General features: G+C 47.1%; 1 pseudogene; it reads left to right on the forward strand.

Moving 5' to 3' along the window:
* Nucleotides 1-4,529: 4,529 nt before the first annotated feature.
* The window catches only part of LOC123115032 (uncharacterized), a 153,215-nt pseudogene continuing 142,129 nt past the window's right edge, over nt 4,530-15,615 (forward strand).

The following is a 15,615-nucleotide window of genomic DNA, read 5'->3' on the forward strand; positions in this document are numbered from 1 at the left end:
TGACACGATGACATCCATAATCACGTGGGCCAAAGATGTTATTTCGGTGGCGGAGTCTCCGATTATGTCAGATTGTTCGGGATGTGGGGTGCGTTCGGGTCCGGACTAGTATTGCCGGTCTCCCCTTCCTATACCACGGATGGCTTGAACAGCCTTTCCAAGAAGATATCAGGTGGGACGGGTTCGCGCTTAGCACCGATGCAGGCGAGGATATCCGCCGCTTGATTGTTTTCTTGGACCACATGCTGGAATTCGAGCCCCTGCATTTTGAGGACGGCATTATGGTAAGACGCCATTTTTGGGTCTTTGGCATCAAAGTCTCCATTTATTTGAGATATCGCGAGGTTCGAATCCCCACGCACTTCTGGCGTTGAATGCCCATGGAGACAACCATCCGAAGACCATGCAACAGAGCCTCATATTCGGCTGCATTGTTGGAGTCTATGTATAATATTTGAAGTACGTATTGGACTGTATCTCCGGCGGGGGATGTCAGGACAATGCCTGCCCCCAGACCAACAAGCATCTTAGAGCATTCAAAGTGCATGATCCAGTTGGAGTACGCACCGTATTCTTTAGGGATCTTGGCTTCTGTACATTAGTCAACGAAGTCGGACAGTACTTGCAACTTAATGGCCTGCCTTGGTTTGTATATTATGTCGAACGGGAGGAGCTCGATAGCTCATTTAGCAATTCAGCCCGTAGCGTCGCGGTTATTTATTATATCGTTGAGTGGTACTTCGGAGGCCACCGTGATTGAACACTCTTGAAAGTAGTGTCGTAGTTTCCGGGATGCCATGAAGACCGCGTATGCTATCTTTTGATAATGTGGGTACCGTGATTTGCATGGAGTGAGGACAGTGGATACTTAGTATACCGGTTTTTGAAGCGGGAACTTATGTCCGTCCGTCTCTCGTTCGACGACGAGCACTTCGCTTACAACCTGGTGTTGCAGCTATATATAATAGCATGGGTTCGCCGATATATGGTGCGGCCAGGATTGGATTGCTGGCCAAGAGGGCGTTTATTTCTTCCAATCCAGCCGTGGCCGCATCCGTCCACTCGAAGTGTTCGGTGCATCGAAGAAGGCGATAAGGAGGTAGCGCTTTTCTCCCAATCGGGAGATAAAGCGGCTTAGTGCAGCCACGCATCCCGTTAATTTCTGGATTTGCTTGAGATCTGTTGGGGTAGCCAACTGTGACAGAGCTCGGATTTTAGCCGGATTTGCTTCAATTCCTCTATTGGAAATGATAAATCCCAACAGCTTTCCGGCAGGCACGCCGAAAACGCATTTTTCCGGATTGAGCTTGATGTCATATGTTCGGAGATTGTCGAACGTAAGCCTCAAGTCGTCTGTTAAAGACTCGACGTGTCTGGTTTTGATGACCATGTCGTCTACGTATGCCTCCACTATTTTGCCGATTTGTTTTTCCACGCATGTCTGAATCATGCGTTGATAGGTTGCACCGGCGTTTTTGAGCCCGAAAGGCATGGTATTAAAACATAATGGGCCGTATGGTGTGATGAATGCTGTTGCGGCTTGGTCGTACTCTGCCATCTTGATTTGATGGTATCCCAAGTATGCGTCGAGGAAGCACAATGAGTCGTGTCCTGCGGTAGCATTGATGATTTGATCAATACGGGGGAGGGGGAAGGGATCCTTGGGGCAAGCCTTATTTAGGTCCTTGAAATTGACACATAGGCGCTAGGATTTGTCCTTCTTTGGTACCATCACCAGGTTTGCTAGCCAGTCCGGATGTTTTATTTCTCTGATCAATCCGGCCTCGACTAACTTGGCTAGCTCTTCTCCCATGGCTTGTCGCTTAGGTTCTGAGAAGCACCGAAGAGTCTGCTTGACCGGCTTGTATCCCTTCAGTATGTTTAGGCTATGTTAGGCCAGCCTACGTGGGATACCTGGGATGTCTAAAGGATGCCAGGCGAAGATGTCCCAATTCTCACGCAAGAACTCTCGCAGTGCGGCGTCTATTGTGGGGTTCAACTGTGCCCCAATGGATGCTGTTTTTGTAGGGTCCGTTGGGTGGACCTGGAATTTGACTATTTCGTCCGCTGGTTTGAAAGAGGTGGATTTGGGTCATTTGTCGAGTATCACGTCATCCCTATCCACTGTTGAGCGTAGTGCAGTTAGTTCTTCGGTCACGAGGGCTTCGGATAATGCCTCAAGGGCCAGTGCGGCGGTTTTATTTTCGGCGCAGAGTGCTACGTCCGGATCACTAGTTAGATTGATGATTCCATTGGGCCCGGGCATCTTGAGCTTCATGTACCCGTAATGGGGTATAGCTTGAAATCTCGCGAATGCATCCCGCCCTAAAAGGGCGTGGTATCCGCTACTGAACGGGGCCACTTGGAATGTGATTTTTCCGGACCTATCATTCTCCGGCGTGCCGAATACCACATCTAGTGTGATTTTTCCCGCACATCGTGCCTCCCGACTAGGGATGATTCCCCTGAAGGTCGTGCTGCTTTGCTCAATGCGGCTCTTGTCTATTTCCATTTTGTTAAGAGTCTCCTCATAGATGAGGTTTAATCTGTTGCCGCCGTCCATGAGCACTTTAGTAAGCCAGAAGTCGTCCACAATTGGACTAAGGACCAAAGCGGCTGGTGCTCGGACTATTTGGAATTGAGGTTCGTCACTGGCATTGAAGGTTATGGCCGTGTCATTCCATGGATTTATTGCTGCGACGTGGCAGAGTTCGGCGAGGCTGCGGAGTGCTCGCTTGCGCCTATTATTTGAGGCAGAAGTCTCGAAGACTGTCAGTACTGTATTGTTATTTTCCGCGGGATGGTGTTCTGCGGTATTGCTGATGAGGAGATCCTCGCCGCTCTTGGCCACCTGCCGGAGTATCCAACATGCTCTAAGGCTGTGTGTTGGTATGGTATCCGGTGTACTGTGAATTTTGCATGGACCATTAAGCCATCCCTCCAGTACGGTTCCACGCCCTGTAGTGGGCTTTGGTTTTTTTGAATTGGATTGGGTGACTTGCGAGAGTTCACCCTTTTAGTTCAGACTAGGGGTTTAGTGAGAGCCGGAGGATCCCAGAATTTTGTTTGGGTTTGCTAGGCGCTTTCCGTCGCACAATACTTCTGTACTATGGCCGCCAAGTCAGCGAAGTGGACTATGTCATGGCGACTTATGGCGTTGAGGATTCCCTTGTCCGTGCAATTTTTGCAAAAGAATGAGATTGCGTCTTCCTCGCGACAATCCTTAACCTTGCTCATTACAAGGAGGAATCTGGCCCAGAAGTGATGTACTGTCTATTGGGGCTCCTGTGTAATGTGGGAAAGATCACTTGTATCTGGGTGGGTGGGTAGATTTAAGTCCAAACCCTTACCCGATCTGAAACCCAGGGGCAGAGGAACTTCCGAGCTTGACAGCTTGGGCTTCGGGATGTTGCCCAATTTTTCCGGCCCGCTGTCCGATTCTAGGTTCGGAGCTTGGGCCATGTCCTCCCGTAGACGGGTATCCGGCTCAGAGAGCTCGGGAATCCGGACATAGTTCATCCTCAAAATAGAGGAGGAATTGATGCATTGCTCCTCCACCACCGCTATCTGATGGGTGACCGGCGAAGAGTTAATCTCCCTTTGGTCGGATTTAAGCCCGATCCGATCATAGTCCATAGCGACTCCCAGAGCGGCGATGCGATCCAAGAGCTCGTTCAGGGAGGAGAGCTCCATTGGATCCATTAGTTCGTAAGTTCCGAGCTGACGTGGAGGCTGTTTTTGATGACCAGAGAAGTCATCGTCGGCGCGACGGCCGATCGGGCGGTCATGATGAAGCCGCCTAGTCGGAGAGTTGGGCCTAAAGCCAGGGCTCCCCCAGAGGTGATGTGGTCCTTGAGAACAAGGCGATGCATTGAGCCTTATCGTGACAGCACAGTGGATCTCTCAATGAAAGCACCAATGTCGGTGTCAAAACCGGCGGATCTCGGGTAGGGGGTCCCGAACTGTGCGTCTAAGGCTAATGGTAATAGGTGGCGGGGGACACAATGTTTACCCTTGTTCGGGCCCTCTCGATGGAGGTAATACCCTACTTCCTGCTTGATTGATCTTGATGATATGAGTATTACAAGAGTTGATCTACCACGAGATCGTAGAGGCTAAACCCTAGAAGCTAGCCTATGATTATGATTGTTGTTGTCCTACGGACTAAACCCTCCGGTTTATATAGACACCGGAGGGGGCTAGGGTTGCACAGAGTTGGTTACAGAGAAGGAGATCTATATATCCGAATTGCCAAGCTTGGCTTTCACGCAAAGGAGAGTCCCACCCGGACGCGGGACGAAGTCTTCAATCTTGTATCTTCATAGTCCAACAGTCCGGCCAAAGTATATAGGCCGGCTGTCCGAGGACCCCCTAATCTAGGACTCCCTCACTCTGCCTCTAGCGCCGATCTTCATATGGTGAGGAGATTCATATTGCCGTTCAGAGGCCTCATGTCGCGGTTTTAGCTCTTGAGGCTACATAACCAACAGGAGGGCCGGCCGGCTTCCTAGTCCTGGCGCGTCTACCAGATGGCCGGGCAGGTGCTCTTCGAAAGCCGGGCCTGCTCCAAGGCCTTCGACATGGGACACACTGGCAGCCCGGGCTACATCTACTTCCTCGACGACGTCTACCCTGGTGGTCCGCATAGTGTCCTCCCGCAGAATGAGTATCCCTGCGCCGACGCCAGGCGTTACTCAATCCCCAGTGAGACTGAGCGTTGTCTGCCATGGTCTCCCGCTTTTGACACCTCGCCGTGCATTTAGTACCACCACTAATTGAGCTTTACCCAGCACGTTCAGTATGATGCATCATACAAATATCTGTCAGTTTAATTAGAGTCATTGTTGTTTGTGTTTGCTCCTCGTCAGTGTTTCTTTTCTGTTGACCTATTTGATTTGGTTGTTGTTGTAATATGTGAACCTAAAAGTTCCATACCAGTTTGCTCTATGTGTGCTAAATTTGAAGTCTATTTTCGAACTCATTTCATCTATATGGATACTTGTACCAGCCCTTAGGTGGAAACAAATTATTCCAGGTAGCATGGATACTTGTATCAGCCCTTCAAACAAGGAAACAATCATGTTAGCTAGCGGCGCATATAGTTGAGGGATGGAGTACCTGAGTCGAGATCGCATGAAAAAAACAAAAGAATAAAGTTGGCAGGAATTCTAACCTTTTGCTTCACAAAACAAAAATGTATATACTTTTTTTAGCAAGCGTGTGTGTTTGAGCCAGTGTTATTATACAAGATAACAATGTACTAGCAGGCAGTCGGCACGAAGAGCTCTGATAGCTGTTACAACTTATGCAAGATTTATACAGTAGTAGAATCCACAGAAGTTAATATTAAGCTAGTGAACTCTCACTAATAATGAGAAGGAACTATTTTTTATTCAGATGCGTACAGAGATACATGTACTCTTATTCTTCACAAGAATGTTAACTGCACTTTTCTGCTATATAAGGGCCGTAAGTATACTCTTATTCTTCACAAAAATGTTAGGTGCACTTTCAGTTATATAATGGTTCAAATAAACTAATTGTTTCTGCAGCTGTTAATAAATGGTGTGTGTGAACAACATATTTTACTGAAAGGTACAATTTTTAAAATGCAATAACACAATGGAAATGTATATGAACTCCTATCACTTTAATGTCAAACTAAGATCAAGCTACATATGTGTTGACATGTTCGCTCGGAATTGCATATATCCTTCACAATAGTTCTATATGGATTGTATTCCAAGTGAATTTCGTTAGCATGTTTTCTCCATTTTGACCAGTTTTTTCTCTACATTCTATTCATCCCTACTGCCAAATTCTTAAGCTGCAGCTGGGCGTCATCGGAGTTGGAGTACATTGTCAGCGGCGTAGCGTTGGTGAAGGTAAAACCTAAAGAGACAATCACAGGAGCATGAGAGTGTGCGGTGTGGTCTGTCGCCTGTCAGTCGGATGCAGTACTAAAACTGTTGGCGGAAACCGCTTCAACTTTGATGTGGGGCTTTGGTATGTGGTCACCGAGGCCATCTGCTGACTCATCCAATGACTCTAGCATGTGCAATAGGAGGGAGAGGGGCCACAAAATTTTGTGTCGGCCCAATTATTACTGAGATAAAACAAGCGGGAGGACTTGTAGCATGAGCTATTTTGAGCCAGCCAGGGAACTATAAAGTTTTTTCTTTTGTTACATATGAATAGAAGGCTTTCGATCAGGTATACTTCACTAGTGCAGAACCGGGCAATAGCACCGGTTCGTAAGGCCCTTTAGTGCCGGTTCCATAACCGACACTAAAATGTGGGCACTAAAGCCCCCCCTTTAGTACCGGTTCAGCACGAACCGGTGCTAAAGGGAAACCACGTGCTTACTTGCTTTAGTATCTATAAAACCCTAAAATGGCTTTTGGCATGAGTATGGCGTTTTGGATATGGGCCTCCATGGAGGCCAATTTTGAAAAAAAAAACAAAATTCAAATTTTTTGGTTTAGAAAAATCTGATTTTTTTATACAAGTAAACAAGGATGTGAGGTGTATGTGTAAATTTTAGGATGAAATACCTTTAAATGCGGTCTGTACAAAAAAGACAAATTCATGGTCTAGGAGGATGAACGGTATGATTTGTTAATTAAAAAGCCCTAGATTTGTTTTTTCTATCACACATCCCTCATTTATACATATTTCATCTTGAAAATTTACATATTTGTGCATTATGCTTTCACGTATGTCTATTTTTGAAGAATTTTTTGAACAGTAAAAATATGAATTTTCATTAATTTGGAATTTTACGTTAGGAAGCCTCCATGGAGTTCGGCCTCCAATAGCAATATCTGCTGTGACATCCACTATAAGTACTACTCCCTCCGTCCGGAAATACTTGTCATGAAAATGGATAAAAGAGGATGTATCTAGACGTATTTTAGTTCTGGAAACATCCTTTTTTATCCATTTTGATGACAAGTATTTCCGGACGGAGGGAGTATTAGTGATCAGAAGGCTTAAATAGGGTGGCAGCACGACTTCTTATTGCTCACATGTTATTAAGTCTAGATCCCTTTTATTTGCAGACAACTGGGATACATCACAGTCATGGTAAGAGTACGGAAAACAAGTGGGGTATTAACACAAGCAGCTCATACAGTGTTATGCACCCAATTCGTCTAGGTCATCTCACGAAACTTTGCCTGGAAAATCAACTTCAAATCCACCCATAGTGCGACGAAAAACAGTTGGATTCAATGGCTAGCTTACTCGATCTTCCTAGCTTGCTGCAGAATTAGACCTATCTATGAGTGAATAAACTTTATTTTCCAGTTGCTACCTTACTCGATCTTCCTAGCTTGCAGCAGAATTAGACCTATCTATGAGTCAAAAAGTTGCTCCTAAACTAACACTAACATCAGTTACCCCCTTCCAACAGATCTAACAGTGTTCGAAAACAAAAGAAAGTGTATCTATGATCGTGAGATAGGAAAGGGGACAGAAGGCGTACTGTCTTGGGGTTTCCCGTCGGCGATGGATCCTGCATGGCTGGATGCCTGAGATGGGGACGGGGGCAAAGCTTTACCAGCGTTTCTGTGGTGTAGTCATCCGATGAGACCTTGCCGGTGTAGGCGCCAACGATTGATGACATCGAGGCCGACTGGACGATGCTATAGTTAGAGCCGTGGAGGGGGCACGCGGTTCCATTATGAGCCAAATTGGTTGGGCCAGGGAGATGGGTTATGGGCCTACTAATGCAAGCAACAGGCACAATGACTGATACTCTTTTTTTAACTATTCTGGAAAACAAGTTATATGTTTTTATCATGGATTTAAAGAAAAAAGAGAACTAGCCAGTTGGAAAAACAATATTGTGCAACAGATAACCTTGGTATTTTAATAATTACTTACCTTAGTTTCTCTTCAGGAGTGATCCCAAGAGCAACGTCACATACTGGGCAGGATACAATCTCCTTTTTATCTATTTTCTTCATAATACACTCCCGGCAAACTGCATACACGAAGATGGTTATAATATAGGCAGGCATGCAAGTATCTTAAGAGATTTGTAAGAACCAAATTTATAATCGCACACATGTCACCTCACATCCGATGGTTCCTATGTATAGGCTATACGGTTCGTCTGTCGTTGTAAACCAGCGGCAAAACATCATGTCCTCGAAAGTGATCATGCTTCGGCCGCTCCACATCTCCCCAGCCCCTCGTTCTGCTCTGATCCTGAGCTCCAAACCAGATTCTCCTCACGAACTAATGGCTGATCTCTGCAAAAGGAGATGGATGCCGGCAGTAGTAGTAGGAGTACGACTACAAGGAAGAGGAAATCAGCCGCAATCGAGGTTAAGGGCTAACCAGCTCTGGTGCTGGCGGCAGCGGCTGAACACGATGAAGGCGTAGAGGGTGAAGACAGACGCGATCTCGACCCCCCCTCCCCCCAACCACTCGGACGACATGCTCCCAAAAGATAATCTCTCTCCTCCCTATCAAGCAAGGCAGTCGCACTCAGATCCTCGTGAAATGGCGCCTCTTTATATTGTGACTTTCCTATGATTCAAATAAAATCAAAAACACCTTTGGTCCTTCGAAAAACTAACAACATTTCCCTTTTTGAAATGGTGGTGGTGGGGGGGGGGGGGGTTAAGATAACCTGGATAACTAACATTAATCCCACTAATTATACTATAATCAACACTACAGTACATTTAGGGTTGAGATAAAATTTCAACTTCTTTTGAGGCAACACTTTCAAAAAGGAATACAAAAAATCCTTGTGCCTTCGTCGCCCCTTTCAGATGAAAAGATCAAAATAAAAAAATGTATCATGTGTGAATTGATCGGCAACATCCGCCATACATAGGGGCTGCTACCTTAGCAACCTATTTTTGAGTAGAGACGGGCACCGCCATGTTTGATGTTAATTGGAAGCCATTGGTGGGCCCTTGCACCATCAATGATGGATGTTGCCACTGTAGACATCGGCCTCCATGTGCAGTTGTTGCCCACGCACTACACAACTAAAATGTGGGCCCCAATCAGCATGTGCAACACTGGTCCAATTTGATAGTATCTTGGGAAGCAATCAGAGAATGTTTCTACGAATATAATTTTTGCAATTACTGGTATATCTACAATTAATTGCAATTAATAATTTTTCATTGATTTCTAAGATTTTTCATTGATTTCTAAGATTAATTGCAATTAATGCAATCAACGTTTTTTTCCAAATTATGGTGGTGTGATAGATACATCATTGGAGCAACGTTGGGCATTGGATGTAGATGGTTGAATGGTCGGGATCGTCTGGATTCACCAAACTCATGATTTTAGAAGCAGTAGATTTACTTGTTGATTCTAAGTAGATTAAGTTTTTCTTAAGCATCAATCGGTTTAGATTGATTCAAATTTAGTTTACTGAAAAAGTGTAACCTGCACTTTTCTAGAAAATTGTATCTGAACAAAAAAAAACGTGTAAGTTGCACTTTCACTAAGTTGTTGCATGGCCACCTCTATGGGCGCGTCCTGCACATATGCTACTCAGTGGATGCCTTTGTAAGGTCCCGACCTGGCTCCAATCCCCAAGTGGGCCTCTCATCATCGGAGCTTGATATCCCGGACATTAACTTGGTCTAGGAAGAGGAATTCGTTTAGAAATTCGTGTGTGGTGTCTAACTCTTCTTTATTCACATGCGTTCACGTCCAACAACGGCCTCACTCGGGCTGCGACATGGGGTTTTTATGGAGTAGCTCCGATGCAAGTGGCTACCGGAGCGTAGACGCATCAAAAGGCTTGTCACAAGGTGGAATCATGTTGGTAGAGAATCATGGAACAAGTCATGCTGTCTGAGATCCACAAGACGCAAAGACAGACAACATCTATCGAGGCCATTGATCTAGGGCTCGTCACCCTGTTCCATGATGCGGCTCCCCCGGTACCGCATGAAGAATAGTGGATCATGAAGAAGGTGGTCTTCGAGGGTAAGGATTTTCCTTTCAGGAAGAGAAAATGGGTTGCCTTTGTTTTTGCTAACAACAATAAAATTGTCCCGCTGCAACCGATCCCGACTAGTGCTTCTCCAACTGTGATGATTTCTAACAAATATAGGCCATCTCCTCAGCGAACATCGATTCGTGGAGAGGAGATTTCATTCAAGGAGAGGAAAGCCAATGTGCTCAAAGTAATCGACATTAGCGATGATGATAGTGTCGTCTCAGTCCCACCTACCTAGATCTTAGGGACTATTCTCAAGAAGAAGTGGCCACGGGAGGAAAACGCAGTCGTGGTTGTGGTCATACTCATGGTAGTGGACACTGACGCCGACCAAGCTCTGCAAGTAAGTTGGCCCATGCTACTTTGTCCTCACAAAGAAACCGGTGTTGGCTAATAGCACCTTCTTTCCCGGTGCCTAACAAGTGCCTGTTCACAACGCGACCACCTTTTCCAATGGCTGATGGGCATGTTGTTGGGGAACGTGTGACACTCCAAAATTTTTACTTTGGTTTTCAGCAAAAACTTTGTGGTTTTTGAAAAGAGGCCATTTAAAATTTTCCAGAAAACCTTCCTCTTAAGAAACTTTCTTTTCTTTGGCAAGGTTTTTATTCTGGCTTCAAACTTTGGTGTTTGACCTTTTGAAACTTCTTCTCTGTTGGTTCTCTCTCAAAATTATTTTTGGGAGTTTAATCTTTTTCTTTTAAAAAGAAACTCCATGAAAATTGGGATTTTCATATCTTGGAACCACCATGACTTGGCATTCTTGCCCATGTGGTAAAACCCCCCAAAACCTCCCCTACAACTTGTGATCAACCTAAATTCTCTGTCCCAACTAATCCAAACTGGTTTTGGATTTTTATTCCAATTATTTTTCCCTCAATTCAATTCTGAAAATTATTTGGAGCCTGGGAGATTTTCAAAGCAAGTGCCCTATTGCATTTGAGTTTTGACCTCAAACCAATTCTCCTGGATTGTCCTTTGAACCCACAACCCAGAACCATCTTGATCCACTCCTCCTCTTTTCAAATTTTTCAAAATTCAGTCTCTGCAAGTTTGGACCAAATTTGCCAAATTTGGTGAAATTCATATCTACACTCCTCCAAAAATTCCACCAAAATTCAGGCAGCCTATTTGAGCAAGGAGAAGCCACTCCACCAAAAATCAGCTCAAGGAAAAATCACCAGAGGCCAATTTCATTCGGTCGAACACCTGGTGGGCACTGTTACTGTTCATAGTTCAGAAAATTCAGTTTTCAGTGTCATCTTCAGTCCGTCAGTTTCAGTCACGCGGCCACAGTGCCCTTGGCACGTTCCTCGCCGCCTCTTCCTCTTGTCCGAAGCTGCACACGCGTGCGTGGAGCCTTCCTGGCGTCGGTAGCGCGCTGGCTCGCCCTCGCCGGCGTCTTCTGCGGCGTCGGGACCTCCCGTGGCGGCCGACAGGAGGCACACCACGGCAGAACGCCGTTCCGCGCCGCCCATCGCTCCCTGGCTCTCCGCGTGGCCTCATGCACGCCAGCGCACGCCCGTAGCACAGCCACCGTGGCCGGCAAGCACGGAACGCGCTCTCCGCCGCCGACGGGCCCGCACCATCACCGTTCCGTCGAGCTCGCCCTTAACACCCAAACCCCGGCCAGTTCAACACCAAAACGGACCCGTTGGACCTCCGTGATGATGCTCGACCCCCTAACCACCCCGACCGAGCACTGCGCCACCGTAATCGCTCGCCGGTGATCCTCGTTCACGGCAACCGCCTCGGACCGCCTATATAAAGGGGTCCCGAGCTCACTCTCGTGCACGCAGCACCTCCACTACTCACCAACACCCCGCCAGGCCACTAGGGGGACCTCGAGGAGGTCTCCTCCCCCAGCTCCGGCCGCCTCGCCCCGCCTCGGCCTCCAGCTCGATTCACTTCGGTGAGGCCACCTCCGGCGCCCAAACCTCGTCCGTAGCCCTCTCTTGCACCCAGTAGTCTAACCCCCACCTCAATTTAATCTTTGCAGCCCTCTCCGACGAGCTCCATCCACGCCCGAACCACCGTCCGCCGGAGTTGAGACCGCCGTCGACGTGCTGCTCACCGGCGACCAACACCACCACCCACCGTTGCGGAAGGACACGGTGAGCACATTGGTAACCTCTGATCCCCATGCCTCGCCGTGGATCGCCGCCGGCGACCACAGCAGCTCTCGGGCGCCGACGAGCCTCGTCCCTCCCATTTGAAAATTTAAACATGACAAGTGGGACCCGCTGTCAGCCTCTCTGTCCTTTCTAAACGAAGCGTTATCTGAAAACGCCTTCTGCCAAATACGTTTTCTCTTCGGGCTGGCGTAATCGCTACCGAAGCGTTTTCTGCTTTTATAAACTAGCCCCTGGAAATCTTCTGTTTCATTACAGATAAGTCCCTGGACAAAAACCCTTATAACTTTTAATCAGAAAAGTATTTTTGATTGATTCTTTTTCTGTTCTCTTTAAAATTTTGTCTAGTTTTTTATCAGATTTATTTGAAAAATATTTGGTTTACCTTCTGTGCTCTCCTTGGTATTTACGTTAGCGCATATATCTTCTTTAAACGTAGATACCGAAGGAGGTGACGGAGCCGCGAACTTCACCGAGCTAGGCTCCGACTACTCTGAACCAGGCAAGCATGTTTGAACTTTTGATATGATGAGTGTCTTGGCATGTTTTGCATTTAGTTAGTTTCATGGCATGCCGGTGAGTATACCGATGAACGTTATTTTATGTGATAATGAGGTAAGTGAGTTCGATGATCCATACGTGGATGAATGTGAATATGAATGGCCATGTGTTGGCATGAGGATGGGTACGACGGCAGTGTTGTAGCATGCCAGTCTTACGCCAGACTATGTGACTTCAGTGTCAAACCATATCGGTCCAGTACCTATCATTTCCTTCCTTGTACTACCACATGTTTTCCGCAAGGAATATGGTTTAGTAAGTTCCAAACCGCTTTCATGGTACACACCAAAGAGGAGAGGCCGTGATGATGGTTCCATGGCCCTGGATTAAAGCCAGTCATCCGGTCAGGGGGCATGGGTGTTTCCGGTTGGGACCGAGAGGGGGGCACCCCTTAGAGCGCGCGTATATAAATTTGATCCCATGCTATTCGAGATTGTGATCTCCCCGTCTCAAAAGTTTTTCTTGGACGATGACTAGGGTGATTCCTAGCATCGAGAGGTAGGATGGGTGTGTACCGGTTAGCTGTGTTTTCTTCTGAAATACCGTAAACGGAACTAGTCCTTCGTGACTACGGAAATCCGTTGACTGTGGGAAAATTTTTGTACAAACTCTGCAGAGTCATATATTCCTCCAAATCATCTCTTCCATGTCAAGTTTCGTTCCTTCTTATCCTAATCAATTGTCAGCTTTGATGACAGAGACTCCGGTGAATCGCATGAGTGCTAAGTCCGGTTAAATGATCACTCCTGTGGATGGACTAACCCGTTTGTTTTCATGAATTGAATGTTTATTATGAGTATTATTTACTTGTGAATAAAAGCCCTTTATGTGATGTCGCTCAGACGTCCGACTGTGGCATTTCTTTTTAAAGCCCTTTCTGTGATGTCGCTCAGACGTCCGACTGTGGCATTTCTTTTAAAGCCCTTTCTGCGATGTCGCTCAGACGTCCGACTGTGGCATTTCTTTTAAAGCCCTTTATGTGATGTCGCTCAGACGTCCGACTGTGGCATTTCTTTTAAAGCCCTTTCTGCGATGTCGCTCAGACGTCCGACTGTGGCATTTCTTTTAAAGCCCTTTATGTGATGTCGCTCAGACGTCCGACTGTGGCATTTCTTTTAAAGCCCTTTATGTGATGTCGCTCAGACGTCCGACTGTGGCATTTCTTTTAAAGCCCTTTCTGCGATGTCGCTCAGACGTCCGACCGTGGCATTTCTTTTAAAAGCCCTTTATGTGGTGTCGCTAAGATGCCCGACTGTGGCATCATTTTCCTTATTTTTATTTGTTCACCTTTCGAGGCGTCGCTTCAGACACCCGATCGGTCCTTATTTATGTTCTGTGGAATTTCAGGCGGACTACCGCCGTTTTCCCTTTTTACTTACCCGTTATGCCAGTTTTATTTATTGTGCATTAAGGAATTAATCATGTTGCATCCATGCATGCATTTGTTATATCTTACGTCCGAACTGTCTTGCGAGTACTTTCAAAGTACTCACTGGCTTGTTGATTTGGCCAGATGCTGACGAAGGCGATCTCATGGATGAAGAGTTCGATAGCGAGCCCGACACTTAGAGGAGTCCCAGTCAGTCTTGTGCGACCCTGGATTTGGCCACTGTTTTATATCCGCTTCCGCTACCAAATAAATTCATCGAGCCTCTCCTCGACGCTCGATGAGATGACAGACGTAGAGTCTTGTATTTCTCTCCCCGCTGTGTTTTTCCACCACCAGCCTATCCTTGAGTCAGTAGTATGTCTCCACACCACTGTGTTCTGTCCGCCATTATGTATGATTATTGGCGTGCTTGTAATAATTTGGTTGAGCAACCGTAGTTCGACCCTGTAATATATTTTATGCTACTGGCTTATTGTATCAAGAATTTGTCTGCCAGTGTGGAGGATTTCTCTCATACTGGACTTAAAAGATTGGCTTTTCAATAAATATTTTTATTGGAAAACCGGTCGTGACAAGCTTGGTACCAGAGCCAGGCTGACTGTAGGAAGCCACTAGGTGCGATCGCTAATTGGTTATTAGCCTGATAGAGCTAATTTATATTTTTGCAATGGTAGTCATTTTCTGTCAGTCAGCATAAATTTATGATCTGACCCTGCAGAATTTTGCCTACTTTTGTAGATGGCCGACGTCAGCTGCGAGTCTCAGACCTTCGCCAACGTACCCGATGGGTTCGTCAAGCTTCTTTCTTCCATCGTTCAGGTCGCGATGGGGCCATCCGTGCGCCCAGTCTTCACACTCTACCAGCACCGAGTCAACGACAGTCTGACCATGCACCAGGCCGCGGTGCAGTTCAGGGGAGGGCGTGGTGAGTTACGCCGCTTCCGGTTCGTGGGAAGAGCCATGCCTACGGAGAGGCATGCTATGCAGATGGCAGCCCGCGAGGCGATAGCTCGTCTCAGGGATGTCCTTCCCGTGATGAAGACTCGTCGTTACCGTTATCTTCCGTGCCATGTGCCTTACACCTGTCACTACGCATACTCCTGCCCCAGAGGAGAACGAGACGAGGCTTTTGAGATGCTCATTGAGTATCTCCGGGCCCTGGAGGCAGCCTTCGACAACCTGGTGGACGACTTCGTAGCTACCCGCATGGACTCAGTCCATGGCTGTGCTGCCAACAGGAGGGAGCTCCTACCCATCGCTCCGCCACCGACTTTTGTCTCGTCATCAGCATCTTTTACGCCTACTCGTCGCCTGCCTTCTACCGAAGAATTTAACCAAGTCATTGCACCCACTCCAGCGCGCACTACACCAACCTTCGCGCCCACTCCTGTACGTGTTGCTCCGCCCCTGGCGACCGCTCCGCCCGCTCTGCGCAACACTACACGTATGGAGCCCATTAGCGAGGAGGAGGTCGAGTCCCCAACCTCGCTACGCCTCGCCCTCGGCAGGGCAAGGGAGGTCGTCAACATTTCTGCCTGAGTACGCTTAGC

Source organism: Triticum aestivum, chromosome 5B, assembly GCF_018294505.1.
Source record: "Triticum aestivum cultivar Chinese Spring chromosome 5B, IWGSC CS RefSeq v2.1, whole genome shotgun sequence".
NCBI lineage: Eukaryota > Viridiplantae > Streptophyta > Magnoliopsida > Poales > Poaceae > Triticum > Triticum aestivum.